The 14,961-nt window shown below is 42.1% G+C and overlaps 1 protein-coding gene and 1 long non-coding RNA gene across 2 annotated transcripts in view; one reads left to right on the top strand and one right to left on the bottom strand.

The window, feature by feature from the left end:
• Positions 1 to 13,710, bottom strand: part of LOC142830769 (uncharacterized) — a 40,012-nt gene extending 26,302 nt beyond the window's left edge. The window contains exons 1-2 of the long non-coding RNA XR_012906230.1: positions 13,605 to 13,710; positions 1,278 to 1,342 (exon numbers count right to left, since the gene is read on the bottom strand). This is a non-coding gene — a long non-coding RNA (uncharacterized LOC142830769). The remainder of the gene's footprint in view (positions 1 to 1,277; positions 1,343 to 13,604) is intronic.
• The window catches only part of SLC9A9 (solute carrier family 9 member A9), a 408,350-nt gene that overhangs the window by 155,913 nt on the left and 237,476 nt on the right, over positions 1 to 14,961 (top strand). The gene's annotated exons all lie outside the window — the stretch shown is intronic.

The following is a 14,961-nucleotide window of genomic DNA, read 5'->3' as shown; positions in this document are numbered from 1 at the left end:
CCTCTCTTCAGGAAGTTGAAGGCTGCTATCAAATCCCCCCTTACTCTTCACTTCTGCAGACTAAACAGACCCAAGTCCCTCAGCCTCTCCTCATAAGTCATATGCTCCAGCCCCCTAATCATTTTGGTTGCCCTCCGCTGGACCCTCTCCAATGCGTCCACATCCTTTTTGTAGTGGGGGGCCCAGAACTGGACACAATACTCCAGATGTGGCCTCACCAAAGCCGAATAAAGGGGAATAATGACATCTCTGGATCTGCTGGCAATGCTCCTCTTAATGCAACCTAATATGCCATTAGCCTTCTTGGCTACAATGGCACACTGTTGACTCATATCCAGCTTCTCATCCACTGTAACCCCCAGGTCCTTTTCTGCAGAACTACTACTTAACTGGTTGGTCCCCAGCTTGTAACTATGCTTGGGATTCTTCCGTCCCAAGTGCAGGACTCTACACTTGTCCTTGTTGAACCTCATCAGATTTCTTGTGGCCCAATCCTCCAATTTGCCTAAGTCATTCTGGACTCTATCTCTGCCCTTAAGCGTATCTACCTCTCCCCCCAGCTTAGTGTCATCTGCAAACTTGCTGAGGGTGCAATCCATCCCCTCATCCAGATCATTAATAAAGATATTGAACAAAACCGGTCCTAGAACCGAACCTTGGGGCACTCCACTAGAAACCGACCGTCATCCTGACATCGAGCCATTGATCACTACCCTCTGGGCTCGGCCTTCAAGCCATCTTTCTATCCATCTTACCGTCCATTTATCCAATCCACATTCCCTTAACTTGCTGGCAATAATATTGTGGGCGACCGTATCAAAAGCCTTGCTAAAGTCAAGGTATATAACATCCACTGACTTCCCCATGTCCACCGAGCCTGTTACCTCATCATAGAAACTAATAAGATTGGTCAGGCACGACTTGCCCTTTGTGAATCCATGCTGACTATTCCTAATCACTTTCCTCTCATCCAAGTGCCTCAAAATTGATTCCTTAAGGATCCCTTCCATGATTTTTCAAGGAACCGAGGTAAGACTGACTGGCCTATAGTTCCCTGGATCATCCTTCTTCCCTTTTTTGAAGATGGGCACTACATTTGCCTTTTTCCAATCATCTGGGATTTCTCCCTATCTCCACGACTTTTCAAAGATAATAGCCAAAGGCTCCTCAATGACATTTGCCAACTCCCTCAGTACCCTCAGATGCACTAAGTCCAGACCCATGGATTTATGTACGTTTAGCTTTTCTAAATAGTTCCTAACCTGTTCTTTACCTACCACGGGCTGGCCATCTTCATCCCATCTTGCATCACTTAGCGCAGAAGTCCAGGAGCCGACCTTGTCTGTGAATACAGAGGAAAGAAAGCATTGAGTACTTCAGTTTTCCCCACATCATCTGTCACTAGGTTACCTCCTTCATCCATTAGGGGCCGCACACTCTCTCTGATCACCTTCTTCTTGTTAACATGCCTGTAGAAACCTTTCTTGCTATCCTTTACATCCTTAGCCAGTCGCAATTCCATTTGCGCTTTCGCCTTTCTGATAACCCCCCGGCATTCTCGAGCTATACCTTTAAACTCCTCCCTGGTCATTTGTCCAAGTTTCCATTTTTTGTAAGCTTCCTTTTTGTGCTTAAGTTCACCAAGGATTTCCCCGTAAGCCAATCCGGTCTCCTACCATGTTTGCCTGTCTTGCTACGCGTCGGGATGGTTTCTTTCTGTGCCTTCAATAAGGCTTCTTTAAAATACTGCCAGCTGTCCTGGACTCCTTTCCCCTTTCATGTTAACATCCCAGGGGATTCTGCCCATCAGATCTCTGAAGGAGTCAAAATCTGCTTTTTTGAAGTCCAAGGTGTGTATTTTACTACTCTCTTTTCTTCCTTTGGTCAGGATCCTGAAATCTACCATCTCATGATCACTGCTTCCCAGGTTGTCACCCACCTCCACTTCCCCTATTAGTTCCTCCCTGTTTGTGAGCAGAAGGTCAAGTGCACACGGCCCCTGGTCGGATCCTTCAGCACTTGTGTCAAGAAGTTATCCCCAACATTCTCCAAAAACTTCCTGGATTGCCTGTGTCCTGCCCTATAGGTTTCCCAACAGATGTCAGGGTGATTAAAGTCCCCCACAAGAACCAGGGCCTGCGATCTGGAAGCTTCGCTCAGTTGTCCGAAATTTCTAAGCAATTTCTAAGGTCATTTATAATTTTTCTTGTATCTGAAAACCTCTTTGTGTACTTCCTCAGTCAGACTTTATTTTGTTAAGATTTCTTATCTATATGCTCACAAAAGCTAGCAACCCTGTAAAAGACACTGAGAAGACAGCATAACGACCCTGATGCATTTACAATCCAAATTGGCTTTGGGATTTACAGGAAATATTGTCAGCCTGGAAAGACATGCTGGGCTCCTCCTTGAGACAAACCTGAACTGATTTGAAACTCTTTTAATGATTAGTTTTAAATTGCTATTATCTTTTGCCAGAAGGTGTCCCTGATTTCGATCTTTTGCCCTTGAATTTTTTGAGAATTATGCAGGATGGATTTTGCTAAGAATTTAGTGCTCTGCTTTTTGCTTTTATCTCTGAGTCCATTGAATATCTGGTTTTACAGTGACAAGACAGTGGCAAGTTTTCATATTCCTTCCATATTCTTCTGCAGCTATAGTTGGAAAATTGCTATTAAAATGACTTTGTAGGGTTCCGTATTTACTCCCTTAACCATTTTTATATCCAGCATGCTCATTTAAAAGCCAAAGGCTTTTTAACAGCCAATTCTGACACACAGCCTGGGATCCGAAAATCAAGCTGTTTCTTTTTGCTGCTGCTTGTCCATCAAGCTCCAGTAATAAGGATTCTGTAGTGGGAGTTTAGCTGACAGTTTTGTCGATGAAATGTGCGACTAACTGGCCCATAAATTCTTCAGTGTTAATAGTGGTAAACCTTGTTTTTCTCTGGAATATAAGTAAGAGCATTCCAACACAGCAGGGCTAAAGCCAAAATAAGCTAGGCAACATGAGCTATATCAATTGCATAGCTTAAGTCGAAATAGCTTATTTTGGCTTTTGTCGCTGTCTACACCGCAGGAAGTCCAAGAAAGAGCACTCTTCCTCCGACTTCCTTTACTCCTTGTAAAGTGAGGTTATAGGAGTCAGAATAAGAAGCCCTCCAGCTTGACATTATTTTGACAGCTTCAGAGGGGTAGCCGAGTTAGTCTGTAACAGGAAAAACTTGAAAAAACAACAAAAAGTCTAATAGCACCTTAAAGACTAACAAAACATGTAGATGGTGTCATGAGCTTTCATGGGCAAAACCCACTTCTTCAGATGACTTATTTTACTCTGGTCATCTGAAGAAGTGGGCTTTGCCCATGAAACCTCATGATACCATCTACATGTTTTGTTAGTCTTTAAGGTGCTACTAAACTATTTATTATTTTGACATTGTCGAAATAACTGCTTGTAGTGTACATGAACATTGTTATTTCAGAATAGTGTCAGTTATCCCAAAATAATACTGCTGTGTAGGTTTACCCTTAGGGTGTGTCTAGACTACATGGCTCTGTCGACGAAGCCATGTAGATTAAGCAGGACGGCAAAGGGAAATGAAGCTGTGATTTAAATAATCGCCGCTTCATTTAAAGCAAAATGGCTGCCACACTCTGCTGATCAGCTGATTGTCGGCACAGCGCAGTCTAGACCGGGATCTGCCAACCCCATAACCCTTTGTAGATCCTTTATGCCTCATGAAACGAGGCTTACAGGATCTGCCGACGAAGCATTCTGGGGTCGGCAGATCTGCGTCTAGACTGCCACGCTGTGCCGACAATCAGCTGATCGGCACAGCGAGGCAGCTATTTTGATTGAAATGAAGCAGCGATTATTTACATCGCAGCTTCATTTCCCTTTTTCGTGTAAACTAATCTACATGGCTCCGTCGATGGAGCCATGTAGTTTAGACATATCCAGAGTGATTTACGGAGAGAAAGCAAGTATGCTGAGTTAGACCATGCCAGTTTTCATGGTGTGCTGAATGTTCTGTTTCTTACCTATACTCTCATATCCAATGCCCATCTTTACTGTATTCTTGTATAGCATTTGGATCTACAATGAATCCAATCTCAAGGAAACAAACTGATTCTAAAGGGCCCTTATTTTTGTCCAGTCTTTGAAGTGGTCAGGAGAATACCAGGAACACTTTTAACATTTTGTTTCCTTCAGTGCAAATACTTTTGACTGGTTTGTATCCAAAAGGAATAATAAAAATGACCATCTTTGCTTCTTATTCCTTATCATTTGTAGTTCAAATAGAAGGCTATTCCACCTATGGCATGGCAGTGAAGGTTGCCTGTCTCTGCTCAATCCCACCAATTGAGATTTATAGGGAGCTTCTTGCATTTCATTGCAAGTTTTGTGAAAAATGATTGTTTTTATATTGACTTATCATACTGAGGTTTCAAGATTGCATGGTTAGGTAAAAAAAAAACTGATTGCTTCTTCAATTTCAACAGTACCTTTCACCATTCATTTGCTCTAATTATGGTTGTCTTATGCTTAGGAAAATCTTTCTCTCTTCAGGAATTGCAATACAAATGTAAAATATGCACCTAATTTAATTTGGGCTTCTAATATCTCTGTGCGCTGATAAAAAATTATCCAAACAAAATAACACTATATTTGCATAAATATATACTAGTGCAAAAAGTATTCATTGTTGTGTAGTCGGCCTCTTTTTGTTCACAAATGTGTACTTTGTGAACACATTTACTTGTTTGAATGTCTGTGCAAATACTGTGTATACCAGTAGGTGCCTGTTTTTTGAATATTTACCTTACAGTGCCAAAATTTGTCCTTGGGTATGGAGCAATGGCTGCCACTGAAGTCACATGAAGTCAAACATATAGCACATATGCATAAGTAGGATTTACTCTATAGCATTTGGGCACATTTGAAAGGGGAGCTACTGAAGCTTGTTGCAATAGAGAAGGAAACCAGAGCAACTTATTGCTGTTTTTTGTATGCATATTGTTACAACACATTGATGATCCTGTCAGGATCAGGGCCCCATCCTAATAACTACTGTACAAAAAGATAAAAAGGCATGATATCTCTCACGGTCTGAAAAGGAAGAGAGACCAAGCAAATGGGAGCAGAGGTGATATCGGGCAAGGGAATGGGTGGTGGAAAAAAGAGATAAGAAGGAACAGACAGAATTCCAGGATACTGGTCAAGGCCACTGGAAGGAAGGAGATGGGGTAAGGATTTCTTGACATGAGAAGTGGGTGGGAGGGTGAAAATGAGGACAAAGGAGGTGGAGATGTTGGAGGCATTGAAGGGGAAAGGTAGCTAGAAAGGAAGAAAAAATGTTTGGGTTTTCCTAATTTCTTTTCATTATATAAATGTTTGTTTTGTTTTCCCATATTAAAGCTATTGATGGTTTCCTGTTCCTGAAAGGGCAAATGGGGAAGAAACACTTGTAAAAGGTGACCAAGGGGGTTAAAAATTAACTTCTGAAAACGGGAGAAAATAAAATTGTGGGTGAGGTCTTGAGCCAAATGTTTTATGTATTTCAGTGGTCACCAATCAGAAGATCGGGATCCACTGGTAGGTCTTGGAGCTTCTAACAGGTGCTCGTGACTGGTGTGGCCAAGAGGCTATCAAGTGCAGACACTTCAGCTGCCCCTCCCTGCACTGCTGCTCATCTCCTGCCCTTTGCTTTGGAGCTGCCTCCCGCCACCCCGGGGAGCTTCCTGCTTGCTGTGCGGGGCAGGAGAGGGAGAAGAGGGACACTAATGTCAAGGTGCCCCCTCTCCCACCCTGTATTCTATCTCCACAGAGCAGAGAGGGGGCACAACACGACTTGGGATGGGGTTTGCTGTCGGGTTTAGGAGTGGTGCAGGGCCAGGGCAGGGGTGAGCCTGCCTCAGCTCCACTGCACTACCACCCAGGAGCCACCTGAGGTAAGCAGTGTCATGCTACAGCCAGCTCTGAACCCCTGCCCCAGTCATGAACTTCCCTGCTGCACCTCAAGCCCCTGACCTAAACCTGGGCCCTCTGGACCCAAATGCCCTTACAGAACCTATGCCCAGAACCCCCTCCTGCACTCCAAGTGCCTGCCCAGGCTTAGCTCAGAGCCCCTCTCTCACGCCAAATCCCTTAACCCAAGACCAGAGCCTGTGCCCCAACCCTCTTGCCCTGCCTGGTGAAAGTGACGGAGGGAGGATGGAGTGAGCAGGAGTGGGGCCTTGGAGAAGGGGCACACAGGAGGCAGGGTATTTCAGTTTGAGGTAGATTTTGGATTGCACTTAAATTCAAAAAGCGATCTCACACTTAAAAAGGTTGGAAACCACTGATGTACTGAAACCCCTGGACAGCTCTAAGCCCAGCCTACAATGGAAGTGCCACATAGCAGAAAGGGCACATACAGAGCAGTGAATCAATTATAGAGTCCGGAAATAACAGTGTAACAATAAATTAATAAAGCAAGGAGCTATTTGTACCACAAGTTAATGAGTTAATCAATAAGGTGGATGAGGAAACCTTTCCCTCTTGGCTTTCTATAATGACATTATGATTATACGTCTACTTTATTTATCTTTGAGGAAGGGTTTATCCCCATGATTCTTAGCTTATTGATAATAATTTGACATTTTACATCAGACACCATCTGGAATAGGTAATGTGAGAATTGGGAAACTGAGCAAACTTGTTATAAATAGAAACTCCTAAAGGATTTTCCTCCTCTGTTAAGTAGAGTCCATGAAGATGGGTGCACACTGCATTAGTAAAACTTCTGGATTTGTTTCTAAGCATGCCTTTACATAGGAGAATAAGAAGTGTTTCATCCAAAGAAAACAATGCAGAGAAATATCAGCAATTCTTGCCATAGGTGAGACTATGAACGGGATGTTTTTGGAATATAATTCTTCTTAATTCCTGTAAATTTCATGCAGTTTTCAATATTTGTATATTCACTGCATTTTTTTCAATGTTGGTACCACATCAAACAAGTTACAGTGCTTTCCTAAATTTAAATAATCTAACAATCTGGGATTTATACACATTTTATTTAAATATATAGCCTATAGTTGCAATCCATTTCATAAATTGGAATAGGTTTCAGTGAGTGGTGTTGATGAGAGCGCCCTCAGGGAGCTATGAAAATGTAACTTATATCAAATCAGCTGGGAACATCTGCACGTGTCATCTCCAATCAAATCAGACTAACTGCAGGTATTTCTGTCCACTTATTCACAAACAAACAGATAACACTTACAAATATGGCATGCAGGCTCGGAATTAAGAAAGCCACTTGTGATGCTTGCAAATCACGTCAAAGAGGCAATTATTTAGCTACATTTTGGTACAAGTGACCGTGTTGGCATCAAAGCTTCCTCTTTTCAAAGATTTCTATTGGGAGCTCTTCAGAACTGAAGTACACCCTGTTACAAATCAGGTTGGTTTTTTTGAGCCCTTCCAGATGTTTTTTCTTATCCACATAACCTTTCTCCCATGAATAAGACAGATTTTATGAGAGCAGGATAATTACACACAGAGTTGAATTCTTTTAGAGATGAATCTCTTTGAGTTAAAAATAGGTGTATGGATCCTGTTTCCCTTGAAGTGTTCCAAAGGCAAACTGGCTACAACATCTCTAGGGAATCATTTAGGAAAGACCCAGTCTGGATCTAGGAGTATATAAATCAATCTTTTTGTCTTGTTGACAAAGGGGGGAGGAAAACAACAGCTATTGGCAGGGACAGGACACCTTTCTACTTTATTTCATTGCATTCCCACCAAAGCTTTTTCATATAGCTTAAATTCCTTATAAAAATATAGTACTCAGGGATCTGGCTAAGCAATGTTTCACCTACCTAGGAACTGCTGGACTGTGCGGTGTCTCTGATGGATGGAATAAACCACACGAGGACTCTGATGGGGGTGGGGCAAAGGGAGCAATTGCGGCGGGGTTCAGTGATTTAAAAGGGGCCCCAGGCCCTTTAAATCACTGCCAGAGGCCCCAAGAGGTCCACTCCTCTGGCCCTGGTGGCAGTGAAGGGCTGGCTGTGGGAGGCTAGACCCCCACCCTGCCCCTTCTGTCTGAGGCCCTACCCCCACCAGGGCTTGGTGAGGTCTCTATATATAGTTATACTTAGTTATAGTGGTTAGAGTGTTATTTTCCAAAGTTTCAGTTAGAAGCTGGTAACTGTAGACGATGAATTTTGAAAAACCAAGGTTGAAATATGATACAAACTTCTTTTAAATCCAAATTCCTCATTGAATGGACTGTTATAGATACATTCTCCCTTAGTAACCTCTTCCTTACAGCACCTCACAGAAGTGGAAATCATTGTTATACATACAGCGTTTTCATTTTATATCCCCCATTCATCATATGCTTATACTTGCTTAAAAGAAATGAAATAGTGGCTTCCTTTTTACATTGTTCTACTGATCTGTAGCAAGCACAGCTAGAAATGGGAGGAGAGAAAGCGAGCCCAGTGGGCCACTGTTCTCTGCCTCTAGCAGATTGGAAAGGGGCTATGGATAGCTGAAAGCATTCATAAAGAAAATCTCTCGTCCCCCTGGACCATTTTAACAATGAGCATCTCCTTTATTGCAACACTTTTATTTCTCTAGAGTACTGTTAAATGTATTTCTGAACCATCCTTTTAGGATGCATGTTTGCAGATTTACATTTCTTTGCTATAGTTACTCTCATAGTTTATGATCTAAATAATAATACTATCGACTTTGCACATATGTGAACACAAAAGGCTGTAACATGAGATTTCTTATGCCAGTAACAGTAAGGATAATGAAGCTACCCAGATTAAATTTCACTATATTAATATTTTATTGAACTGCCTGTTTGGGGAAAGTGTATAAATTAAAAATAAACCTGTTAGAAATGAATGCATTCTACTAATGGAGTTGATCCTGTAAATTAATAAAGTCCTAACAAATTCATAGGAAAATGTATGTTATCTGTATGGAGATCATTTGCGCAGCATTGTATCAAGGCCATATGTTAAAAATGAGATTTTCATTACAAACTTAGAGAGCTTTCCTTTTCAAATGACACATAGCATGACCATCAACTCCTATTAATCTAGGAGGAATTCATTTCAAATGCTGTATCCATGGTCAGAATATTTACATTATATGCACTATATGTGGTGCTTATTACAAATTGCAAGCAAGGCAGTCTTATCGAAGCAAGGTATCCTCCCCTTATAGTACATTCAGTAAAAATCCTTCTTCCACTGGTCTGTTTTCATTATGTGACTAATACTATTTTGTAGTGAGCTGGTTTTTTGGTTTTTTGTTTTTAATCCAGAGAGTTTTCAAGCCACAGCTGGGAACATGTTTCTTTATTAGCTTTCAGATATGCCATATGTTTGATTGGCTTTGTTGAATACGTGCCTGATCATGTGATGTGTGTGCAAGAGGTGGGGGAGTGAAGATCTCATCAGGAGGTTTGTGCAATAGATATTTATCCCCCTGTGGTTGGAATAAAAGCAGAATGGTTGCTGCAGATCAACAAATCACATCCCTCTTGATAGGTGTTGTCTTGAGGGATGTAGACATCTGGACAAGATCCTGGCCCTGCTTTTGCTCAGTTCCAGCAGCTGATTGCAAGCAGCATCCATCTTAACGTACTGACTGGAGATTTCTTCACTGCATGTGGTTTTACTGGGACTGGAATCTGATACATCATCCAAAAGCAGGGGATATTTGCAAATGCAATAACCAAGGCAGAATCCCAAAGCCACATTGTGATGGGGTGTACCAACCCCTCACTGATGCTAAGGGAATGGCCTTAGCCCAGCTGACTGAGAAAGCCCCACCCCCACAGCCTTGCTGGGCATGCTCCCACTGGAGACAGACTATAAAAGCCTCTGGAACAGCTCAGTCAGGGCTGACTGCTGAAGGAGAAGGAGGCACCGAGAGAGTGCCACAGATGGAGGAAGACGTGAAGCCAGACCACACAGCAGCAGCCAGACCAAGAGGAGCTACCTGAGGAGTCCCAGAATCAGAATGAGACTATGGAGAGTGCAGTTGCCAAGTGATGGTAGGAAGTAGCCCAGGGCAGGGAATTGTTGTCCAGGTGCTCAGCGTGTTGAGGCTGGATCCCCCACTGAGCAGGCAGTGGATCGTATCCCTGCCATTAGGCCCTGAGCTGTGACCTGGTGGAGTGGGAGGGCACGGGTCTCTCTATCCCCACTCCATGACTAGTCCGTGTAGGGGAAGTTTTCCTACAGACGTGTGTATGGACTCTGGCCAGTAGGCTGAATTACCCCTAGTAAAGGGGATTTGTGTACGGACTCTGGCCACTAGGCCGTATTACCCCCAGTAAACAGGACTTTTGTATGGACTCTGTCCGCTAGGTCATATTATCCCTAGTAAAAGGGATTTGTGTATGGACTAGGCCATTGTGCTGTATTACTCCTAGTAATGGGACTCATGTGAGGATTTTGGCCCCCTAGTGAAGGGAACTTAACTCAAGAGGCCTCCAAGGATAGATCGCCCCTTGACACAGATACTCTGATCTTGGTAAGCTCTGCTCAGCATCAGACACAAGGGGGAAGAAATCTGGTTTTCCTGAAGTTCAGATGACTCAAGATCCCTTGGCAAGCGGTAAAACCATACAACTTCCCCCCAATTCTGAAACAATCCCTGAGGCTGTGAACAGCCAGGTATAATTATAGAAGGATTAGACCAAATCAGACTTCAACCAACTCCTAGATTAGGAAGGGGAGCTGTAAAAGTAATTAATGCCACCTCTTACTCAACTTGCTCTACTATGTCCAAGTCCTGTGCTGAGGGCAGCTAAACCAGACCAGAAGACCCAGCCTTAAGCTTCTATCTTGTTCATGCTATTTGCACATACCTGCTCCTTTGGGATGTTCTTAGCATTTTTTAGGAACAAAACCTTTTCCCCTTTCCACGCTGATACAAATCTAGAATGACTGCACTAAAGCCACCCCATAAAGAATTTGGCCCTTTAATTTATTTTTCCTTTAGTGACATATATGGACCACTTGGCCCTATCAACACATGGTTCATTTTCCAACAAGAAGTTAGTAGTCCATGAGTTTGGATGCTGTTAAATTATGCTTTCTTTCAACTGCACTGCAAGATAAGCATTTTGCTACTGGCTGATGTCTAGCGTTTACTGTGTGAAAGTGATATGGGATATTCTTCTTTATACATTCTAAATGCAAAATATTAGTCAAAACTGATATGTGAACAGAGCTGCAGAACTACCACAAACCCCCACTGGAATATTATACTATTAGAAGCATGACATTTTCTGCATGAGGGTCACCAGACTTTTTAATAACTAGAAAACTTTCCCTTAAGTTTTTAATTTCTGCTCCATTCATTTACTATATTTGGATCTGGAACAGCGACCCAGAGTACAGGATATCCTCAAGTGCCTGACCTCAGTTATGGCATATCTAGAAAAAGAAACATACATTCATTATCTTAATACAGCTAATGCCAAGGGAGTGCTATTCACATCTGGATTTATTTTGGACAGTCTCATGGTAACAGCTGCAATTCATGTCTTCACTTGGACACATTTTTAAAAATGAAAATTACCATGGCAACAGCTGCAACCATTTATTATAGAGCAGTGGAAGTGGAACTAATATTTGTGAGGGACTCAGTGCTAGCAGGATAATGTGTCATTCAGACACTACAAGAGTCATTTTCCCTCTAACATCCCCATTTAAAATAGAAGGTAAAAGAAAGAAAATATCTTCAGTGCTGAAGTGTAGCTAAGATTGGATAGCTCAGAGGATTACGAATGGGATATGGAGTATTTTATCTCTTTGTTGCTGACCTCTATCCAGTCCAGATTAACAGTGACCAAAAGTCATTTTCATTTGTTTGGTTACAGATATAAAAAGAATTGGAGTGGGGTGTCAAAGTCTGAAAAAGCTGCTGGCTGCTTTGATGTCCTCTAACCAGAGATGCAACAAATTGTAGCAACCTAAGAAGGGGCATCATTACTAGGAGAACTAAGTGTGTCCTTGTGTTGGCTAACATGAAGGAAAATCCTAATGAAGACAAAACAGTGTAGTTTAACATGTGGGAGCAGGTCAAAGTGAAGAGTAGAGTTTACCTCTATCTGTTAACTCATGTTAAAGCTACGATTGTCTCATGTTCATGATTTTACTTCATGTCTGTTTCTACACTTTAGTGTTCACAATGTAAGAACACAACTTTTTTTTCTAGTGAAGATAAGATCAGATAGGGAATTCCTTCAGATGCCTACTGTTCCAGCTGAAGGTTGAGGCGAGTTGTTGCAGTCATGTGTGGTAAATCACATTGCCCAGACTTGCTCATGTTTCTAGATTTTAAGTAGGCATCTTTCACAAGCACTAAATCCCCTTTAAAATCTGCATGCTTTGTGTGTAAAAGAAGAAATGAAATGTAGCTGAGCTGTAAAAGAGGTATTCACAACTAAAGGCTACAGAATTAGGTTCCCACTAAATCTTTTCAGATTCTAATAAAGGTGGGTGTGATGGGAGGGCAGAGTGCACAGAGACACATTCCAGCTTAAATATCACATTTCCTCTTACTGTACCTTTAGAGTCAGAGTGCATCTTATCTGTGAGAGGATTTTGGAAAGGAAATTGACAAACTTTCATGTTTCAGAGTACTCTCTTGGTTTGTGTGTAAGTTTCTTCTCCTCATCTGCAGTGCTAGACTTACTGCCACTCGAGGTATTGTTCTTTCCCAGACTATAAATTTATAAATGGTTAAAGGTGTTCAGCTTGTAGAGGCAGGTAAAGGAAGAGGAAGAAAAATGATCTTTTGGAAGTAGGCAAGCCCAAGGGTATTGCTAGCTAAGCCTCAAATTTGGCACAAAGTATCACAAACAGCTATCAAACACCCGTCAGCTCCATCCTCCACATAAGTATAAAATCTAAAGGAGAGTTGGCTACATCTAAGCATACAACATTCCCAGTCTCCCACAATAACTTTTTGTTCTCCTTCAGCCTACACATCTCTTAAAACAAAGTTTAGACTCATATACTTCACTCTCTATTCACTTATTGAATTCTGAACTTTCTTTCCCCAAGGACTGTCATTCAGACCAGCTGTACTGAATTACCTTGTGCCATGGGCAGTTTTGTTCTGGGTGCTAAGAAGAGAGAGTGGAGACAATTGAATAAAACAGTCTCCAGCTGCAGGCTACCCGGGAGACTTTGCATGAAGAGTGTATTTCAGCTCAAAGGCGAGAGTGTGAATGAATTCAGAGAAATGCTTTCTTTTCAGACATTGGTACCATATTACTAAGTGCTTTTAATTTCAGATAACTGTGTGGCAGACTATTCTCTCTCTTTCCTCCCAGCTATCCCAATATAGTCTTTCCTGTGTCTAACCAGCCCAGAACAGAATATGACATTTGCAAATGCCTGTGTGAAGCAATCTAGACTGTCGGAGCCTGACTGTGAGGAAAGACTCGGGTTAGCAGTGCTAAGGACGGGAGCTTTTCCTGCCTCATTGCTACTGAATAAGGGTAAGGGGAACAGGAAGGCTACCTCCCTGCCTGAAGAGGCTGAAAACGGAGCAGGAGCTTTGAGCTTTCTTACCAGATCTGTAGAGGTGTCGGACAGGGAGCCTGTTTTCAAACAGACCTTTTCTGAGATGAGTGCCATCTGCCATGCAGTGCTAAAGGCTGATGCAATCCACCCTGTCTCCTGAAGTCTGAACATTGCGCTTATGCTGCTCTTAAGATGAGGCACCTGAGGAGAAAGATACAATAGAGCTTGAATATGAACCTACTGTCAGTCTCTTTGATAGCTCAATAAATTACATGTTCAGAATCTATCTCAAATTTCCCCAACACCCCATAATTTGTTTTCTCAAATGGGAAAATTTCAACATTTCTAAAAAGACTGTGGTGCACTCCAATATGGTCTTCTTCACCATGTGGCAATTTGCACAAAATGGATTTAAGCGCAAGAGAAAGCAGTGTGAGTCGGAGCTAGCTATTACTGCAAACAGAAGCCTGCTAATTATCCCTGCCCATTTTGTAGGTAGCTACAGTGAGTTTTGCCATGTTGTTTTGTATGATTCAAGTCTTATTTGGAGGGAGAACTGTTAGCTCTATTCCATGAATGAACTCATCATGGGCAGTGTCATTTTTGAAGGGAAATTATGTTGCAGTGAGGGCTCAGTGCAAACTGGAAAACAAATTCTACTTAATCTCTACTGGTTGTCCCATAAGTAAAAGAGCACTGATTTGCACACCGCTTGCTAGCTTCCTTGGAATGTTTAAGTGCCTTGTGCAAATTCTATCTTTAGTCACACCAGGGTAAATATGGAATAATTCTATTGCAATTGGCGATATTGTCCTAGATTTATAATAGCTTAACAGGACAATTTGACCCAACCTCTTATCTAGAGTGTTCAAGCAGAATGGCAGTAACATTCTAATATCCTGGGATTGAATTGGCTACAACTACACTGCACGCAACGGTAAATGTAGCCATTTATTGGTACTCTGCTTGAGCGCCCTAACTGATATCCTTCAGTGCAGGCAACCATCATGCGCCAACATTTTATCGACAGTGAGTTGTCATTCAGCTAACATAGATAAATGCCATAAGTGAGTGCAGGCACTTTAAAAGGTAGGGAAGGGTGGACTGCTCCTTGCCAAATGATAGTTGTCTCAAAAGTCTCTCATCTTTAAGGTAAAGGCTAACGCTACACATCCTGTAACCACTCTTCAAACTCCTTCCCAGTGCTGCTTCCCATTGGTCTCTTCTTGCTGTGTTCTGGTGTATCACTTTCTTCATGCTGGGTCTTCTTAAAGTTATGTCCCACAATGCTACCTCTTGCTCTTGGTAAAGAGAGGACCATGGAGAACAGCCATCTTGCTTCAGGTAGGAAAGACAGGAATAACTAGCTAGAGTTGGGTTCATGAGATCATTTTAAAAGATTTGA

The sequence above is a fragment of the Pelodiscus sinensis genome, chromosome 10 (assembly GCF_049634645.1).
Source record: "Pelodiscus sinensis isolate JC-2024 chromosome 10, ASM4963464v1, whole genome shotgun sequence".
NCBI classification, from domain to species: Eukaryota; Metazoa; Chordata; order Testudines; family Trionychidae; genus Pelodiscus; species Pelodiscus sinensis.
The sequence above is the reverse complement of the archived record's forward strand: the minus strand, read 5'-3'. Positions and strand labels throughout refer to the sequence as shown.